General features: G+C 40.9%; 1 long non-coding RNA gene across 4 annotated transcripts; it reads left to right on the plus strand.

The window, feature by feature from the left end:
• The first annotated feature begins 474 nt into the window (after nt 1-474).
• Nucleotides 475-5,409, plus strand: LOC127296936 (uncharacterized). Of its 4 annotated transcripts, XR_007848801.2 has the most exons (5): nt 475-1,235; nt 1,341-1,947; nt 2,021-3,128; nt 4,028-4,108; nt 4,949-5,409. It is a non-coding gene; the product is annotated as an uncharacterized lncRNA (long non-coding RNA). The 4 variants fall into 4 exon arrangements; XR_007848799.2 differs by having other exon boundaries at nt 2,021-4,108; nt 4,936-5,409; XR_007848798.2 differs by having other exon boundaries at nt 2,021-4,108.
• Nucleotides 5,410-6,476: the final 1,067 nt, after the last annotated feature.

Raw genomic sequence — 6,476 nt, forward strand, 5'->3', positions numbered from 1 at the left:
GTTATTTCGGGACAAGAAAATTTTAGCTTTCTTGTACTGTATCTTCCAAAATAAAATGTATTTCTAAATGAAATTTCTTTGGTACGGCCTTGATGTATATTTCTATCTACGTAATGTTTTGCAGTTTTTTAAAAAACTTAAAAGCGAGAGTTTCAAAAAAACGGGCTAGTCAAGTGCACGGATGAGTTTTCCACTGAAATAATACTGCTCATCCGAACTGTACTACCGATGGATCCGTGATGCAGACCATCTCGCAGTGTTGGGCCGACCAACCAACATTTTTGTGGACGCTTCCAGCTACCACCCGCTGCACTGTTCCTTTTTTCTACATCTACACTACTTCTACACTACTTAAAAAGAAGGAATATGTTCCCTATTCTGCCTACCTCTCGCTACAACCTACCCTTTCGTTGTCCAACTATTCGTCGCTGCCTTTTGGTCCCACCTGTTTTTTTCCACCAGCGTGACATGAGCGGTTTTCCCGTTCCTCTCCGCATCTCCCTCTCGTCCTGCAGTTTCCTCTCACCCCGCAGAACCGAAGTCTAGGGTTCCGTTCTCCTAGGCTAGGCCGCCGCCTGACCATCGTGCTCCCTCTCCCTGCTCTCGCATTGCTCAGCTGATGTCCGCGTCGCCATCCCTATATCCGCTAATCCGCTCCACTTACACCACCCAAACCCTAGCCCGCCCACCTCTCCCCTCCACCTCCACTCCCCTCCGCATCAATGGTTACTTGCTCACCGAAGCCCACGTAGAGGAGGCGCCGCCTAGCTCACGCGAGGATGCTGGAGCGGTTGGCCTCCATCGCACGCCGCCACGAGCCCACGACCCAGTCCTCCCCTCTCCTGCCGTGACGACTGAGAGCTCATATGGAGGACGACGGCAGAGCGCCCACATCATGCGAACCAAGCGCCGCCGAAGACGGCCAGGACTCCGTGCTATTCATGGCCACCACCGGCTTCCGCTCTCCGGAACTGGGCAGAGAAGGCCCGATCTCGGCCTGCAGGGGCCTGGATCCGAGAGACCCCCTTTTATCACTTAAAACAATCCGATTTGTTTCTGCTGTTTTCGTAGAGTCTTGTTCTATGGTAGCATTGGTGGCCTAGATGGAAGCAGTAAGCACGAGAGATGGACAGAGAGCCGGCAGAAGGACCTGCAGATGTCGTGGTTCTCTTGGACAATCACAAATTTCAGCAGGCACAATAGGGTGAAGCACTACTATGATGTATTTGTTGTTGGTGCGTACAAATGGTGACCCTTTGTCCTCTTCGCTTACTACAAGCTGTAGCTTCAGAAATCTTTCAGAATGTTTTGTTTTGGTAACATCGGTGACTTTGATGCAGGTGTGTTCTTAGTATTCCCAAGGGGAGTAACATGGAGCAATTATGAATTTACCTGGGACTCACACAACCTCCCATATGGTTGGAGCCCATTTTCATGGCAGTTGTTTGCCAAACCCAAAACACGTTTTTGTTCTGGAGGAGAGCACATATTGATAGCTAGCTCATGTTGGATTGTTCACTAATCTTGCTGTAAGCATATTTGAGCTGTACTTACAATCCAGGCTGGATTTTCTTAGTGTAAGCATATTTCAGTTGTACTTAAAATTCATTTTGCATTTGTTTGTAGTGAGAAGGCAGGGTCTTTGTATTATTTTCATTCAGTTTTTTACTACCCATAAGCTCCATCATCGAAGTTGCAGTAAGAATTTGTACTTGTTAGTCGGCCGATGATCATGGTGTTTCGACTTGTAGACTCGAGAATGGTTCATGAATAATCACAATTTTTAAATGTCATTGTTCGTGAATTAACCTTTGGCTCCGAATAATTAGAGGGTCAATTTTGTACACTCTTGTTTGCTTTCATAGTACATGCCTTTAATTTTGGTTTTACTGTTCATGGAGATTTCAGGATAGGGGGCAGCGTCGCAGGGGTCATGAACAATGACAGGTGAGGCTATTGAGTTTATTTTTTTAGTTCGTTTCAGAGAATCCCATGTTAATTTTACATTTGATTTTGGCAGGTGATTCTGTTTGTGCTTGTGTTGAGGTCAACATCACTTACACTTGCGCTATTTTCAAGATAAAGGGGAAAAGGACTGGTACTTATGCTATGGTCGAAATTAAATTGCACATAACTCAGTTCAGTGACTGGGCGAATCCATTAGCTGCTTAAGAGACTTATGTAATTTACTCAAATATTTTCTGCCCTGTTAGTATGTTAGTAGTACAGATAATAATCATTGCAGGATATAGGTCGTTTCTGAAATTTAAAACTATTAATTATCCAGCAATGAATGTTAAGAAAATATCTTCATGATATGTACATGCTATTGTCAGCAAGTTGTTCTTTTGTTTATAACTCAAAATCAGTTGTAGATGCTATTTTAGGGACCTTTTCCTAACCACTCAAATCAGTTGCTATTACTCTAAAAGTAAATCACAAAAGAGTGTTGCAAAGATGTTGTATTCAAACCTATAAAGGAAATAAGGATTATAATGTGTGCTGTGTTTTTGGAATTATTGTTCGACAAGTGGTTAATGAACACCAAGCTTCCAAACGATCCTTGATGATCCTTATGTGTCCTGTTATTGGCATCTTTCAAAATGTAATTGCTGGCTCTATATAGGCCCGTGACTTTTTGTGTGTGAAATAGTAAGTAGTTCACTATCAGGTGCATACATGTGTAATACAAATTGAGGTTAATTAATTTAGTGCTTTTGATTTTGCCGTATATATAGGTCCAGGACTTTTTCGTGTGTAAAAACTAGGTAAAATTCGCTTTTATAAAACTAGGTAAAATTCGCTTTTATTTATTTTAGTTTTGAAGCATCGTCCACTGATGCTTATTTATCAGAGCTTCAGATGAAATTGCGAGATATCTTCAGAGCCATCTATTATTACACTAAAATAGACAGGTGGTTTCTCTTCACCATTGGCTACGGATAAGTGGTACATATCTGTTATTCTTTATCATTAATATAGTGATTACAGAAATGCATGTCTCCTTTTTATTACATTTTGCACTTGATGTTCCCAGTATCCTACACATCGTTTTCATGTAGTGCTACTTCTGTATCCTCAACGGGACAACATTATTGATTCTGAAAGCTACACTTCATGGCAAAAATGTATGGAATTATGATCACTGTCTTGATTTATTCAGTGTGCTAATGAATGAACTAGAATGCTGCTTGTTGATGTTCTGCTTGTTTGATTTAGTGGCTCAGAGTTAGTTGCTTCTGATATTTTGTTCTTGGGATATATGGTAATGATAATTTAATTTTGTCACACTGTTCTGGACTGGATATGTGATTTGTGGAGGGCAAGTTGTATAGTTCTTCAACAGAGGGGCTTCTTTACAGAGCCCAAGAACACTAAATTGTGATGTAATTACTTGCTAAGATATACTGTACTACTTAAAGGAGGGAGATTGGGGATTTCTCAATGCTTGTCTTGTTGCCTGTGTGCATTGCTGTCTGCTACCGTGTCGCTTGATGTTCCGAAGCAACATTTTAATAATCTAATCATTTTCTCTTGGAGGTTTGGATAATTGGATAGTGTCGGTGATTGATTGTGGATTGTTTGGATTGTTTTGGCCATTCTGATTAGATTGATGACAAAGAGAGCAATAGTTTCTTTGGAGTATAGCAGTTGTAGTTAAGAGAACGCCAGTCTAGACCTCTGTCTAGCCTAGCAAATTTGGATCATAGGAGACTTGCAAAAGTAATCGAGTACAGGTTGCTGGAAATATTTCCAGATAAGTTTGAGTCAATAATTAGCCGACGACTCATTTGTACTATTTTCAGGAAGCTACAAAGATGGCTATTTTTACTTTGCCCTTGTCAAAGCATGCTTTATAGCTCTACAGCTTTAAGTTATAAAGTGGAAGGAGTAATATTGCCGTTGTCAAAGCATGATTTACAGCCCTATTCCAGCTTTAAGACAGAAAGTGGAAGGAGTAACATTGCTACTATTTTTAGATTGTTTCCTGTTGGAACTTGTGCGCTGATCGAAGGTACCATTTTAGGCAAGAAGGTTGTGGAGAAAAACAAGACTTTGGCAGAGGCTTTGATTCGTTCAGGTAGACACTAGAAGAGATGATCACCAGGTACTATCTCTTGATCAACCAGATGCTCCTCTAGCTTGACATGGAACAGTGGATAAGAACATATACGCATGTGTTCAAATGTTTTGTACAAAAGATATCATTGTTGTTGCTCATGAGGAAGGGATATTACACTATCAGTTGATTTAAGCTACATCTGCAGTTTTGATTGCAATGCATGAATCTTGCGTATTTTGCATCTACTATTCCTCCCTGATGGTAAATCAAGCAAATTTTAAAATTTTATAGTTAATTAAGTAAAATAGTGTAAGCTTGTTGACATGCAGCTGTTGTGAGGGAATTTTCCGTGCCCGCCGTCGCTGTGAACCCTGTCGGTTCCCTGTCGCCGGCTGTGGACCTATGGCGTTCCCTGTCGCCGGCTGTGGACCTATAGCGTTTAGTTGTAGCTCGTTGTAGGCTAGAGGTTGGTGGTAGCGTGTGCGTGCTGCAGCTGTCGCAGCCAGGCTATGGGGGCTGAATATTGGCTCATCCAGGCGGTGCGGTGAGTCTTCTTTTTACCATGTTTTGGTCGGCCCAGAGTCGTATATCCCATTTTTCATCGTCTCTGAACTACTAGCGGTTTTCTCATTCTTTTTTTCCTGATCAGTTTATTTATGCTATCTCTGGTGAGTTTTATTGTCTACCACTACATGCTCTTTTTTTTCTTGCAACAACTAATAGGGTTAGAAATACAAACATGAAACACGAAATTGTTAAGAAACAATAGTATGTGACGAGCACGAGTCTCCTTTGATAGGAAGTTATCATCACCATTGCTTTATAGAGTAGTTTTGAAGTTGTCTGCTGGTCCAATGTATTGCTTATTTCAGTTTTTTTGTAAAGGACGGATTGGGGAAGTCAGGGCGAGGCATGGTGGTGGTGGTGGTGGTGGTGCTTGAGGGTGGGCGACTCCTCGGGGAGGAGATTGTGGTTTCAGGTGACCAAACCAGAGCAGATGGGGTCAAGCGTGGGGTTGTGGACGGGCTGGATCATCATATTGACTCGGTTCCGTCGCACCAGAGGGGAAGAAGACAACTTCTGTGCGATTCAGAAAATTGAGTGCTTGGATGGTTATTTGTGAAATTAAAGCAACTTGTGTTCTGCTTTTTTTTGTGGGTTAGTTTAAACCCGAGTTATGTGAGATTGCAAAAAAAAACATTGTGAAAGAGAAAAGCTAGGACGGGTATCATTTTACTTCTTGACATATTTTAGAGTTCATACAATGTCGTCTTGTATCAAGATCTACAATGTCGTCTTGTATAAAGATCTCTTTATACACGTATATCTAGTTAGGAGGTTTGTTATGAGTTGATCTCTCAGCTAACATGCGATGCTTAAAAAATAAAGAGAGGAAAACATAGTCTCCTTTATGGCTTTAGAATTGTGATATTATTTTAAAATTGTTAGATACAGATTAAAGGTAAGAACTGAAGCTAACATGATTATATTACTATTATAGAATATATGCGATGAGATTCTGAAGCAACGCACAACACTGCTATGATAGCTCAGAACCCCGGTGTGGAACATACCGTGGAACAGTAATAAAAAGACCTAGAACTTAGAACCACCTTATATGCACGATATTGCTATCTTGTTATTTCGTTCGGTATTATTATGTTATAGTATATTATAATATCTTTAATTTGTTTTAAGTTTTTTATTGAGTTGTGTATTATATATGTGCAATAAGAAATAAAATTTGAGGACCCGTGGCAACGCACGGGCATTTGTACTAGTGCTTCTTAAAAGTGGCATGCTTGATAGTTGGCAGAAAATGCGCAAACTAACATAGTCAAGTTATTTTCCGCTGATCTTGAACATGCGTGGGTAATGCGTGTAGCCAAAATGTAAGGAACTGCATGGTAGATTAGGAATACTTTCTTAAGAGCAGCCGCAGAATTTGTGCATATTGTTGCCATTTCTCATCTTGCCCCGTCCCTGTCGGCGAGCCACCACCGGTATGTCGGTAAGGCACAGACGGTTGTTTTTGGTGAAAAGGGAGGAAGGCACTGACGGTATGTATGCGATTTGAGATGCACATTATCACATGGATTTAGTTGCATGGTGAAAGACTGGAATTCATTTTTTATTTATCCACGCTCTAGGGCCCTGTGCATGCATCATATGCACCTCACTTCGATCACATACATTATCTCATATCGCAGGTTTGTTCCTACACATTAGCTAACACATTTTCCATAAGAAAGGTAACCGAATATATTAAGAGACTGCCTCTTCAGAACTGAGAGATGTCTCTGATTTGCTCTTTTCAAACAATGATTGTTGCTTTGTTGCTCAGTTGTGGAAGTGTTAAATTCTCAATTGTGTGACTGATTGACTTCCTAACTTGCTTGCACATTTATTCAGC

Source organism: Lolium perenne, chromosome 4 (assembly GCF_019359855.2).
Source record: "Lolium perenne isolate Kyuss_39 chromosome 4, Kyuss_2.0, whole genome shotgun sequence".
Taxonomy (NCBI): Eukaryota; Viridiplantae; Streptophyta; class Magnoliopsida; order Poales; family Poaceae; genus Lolium; species Lolium perenne.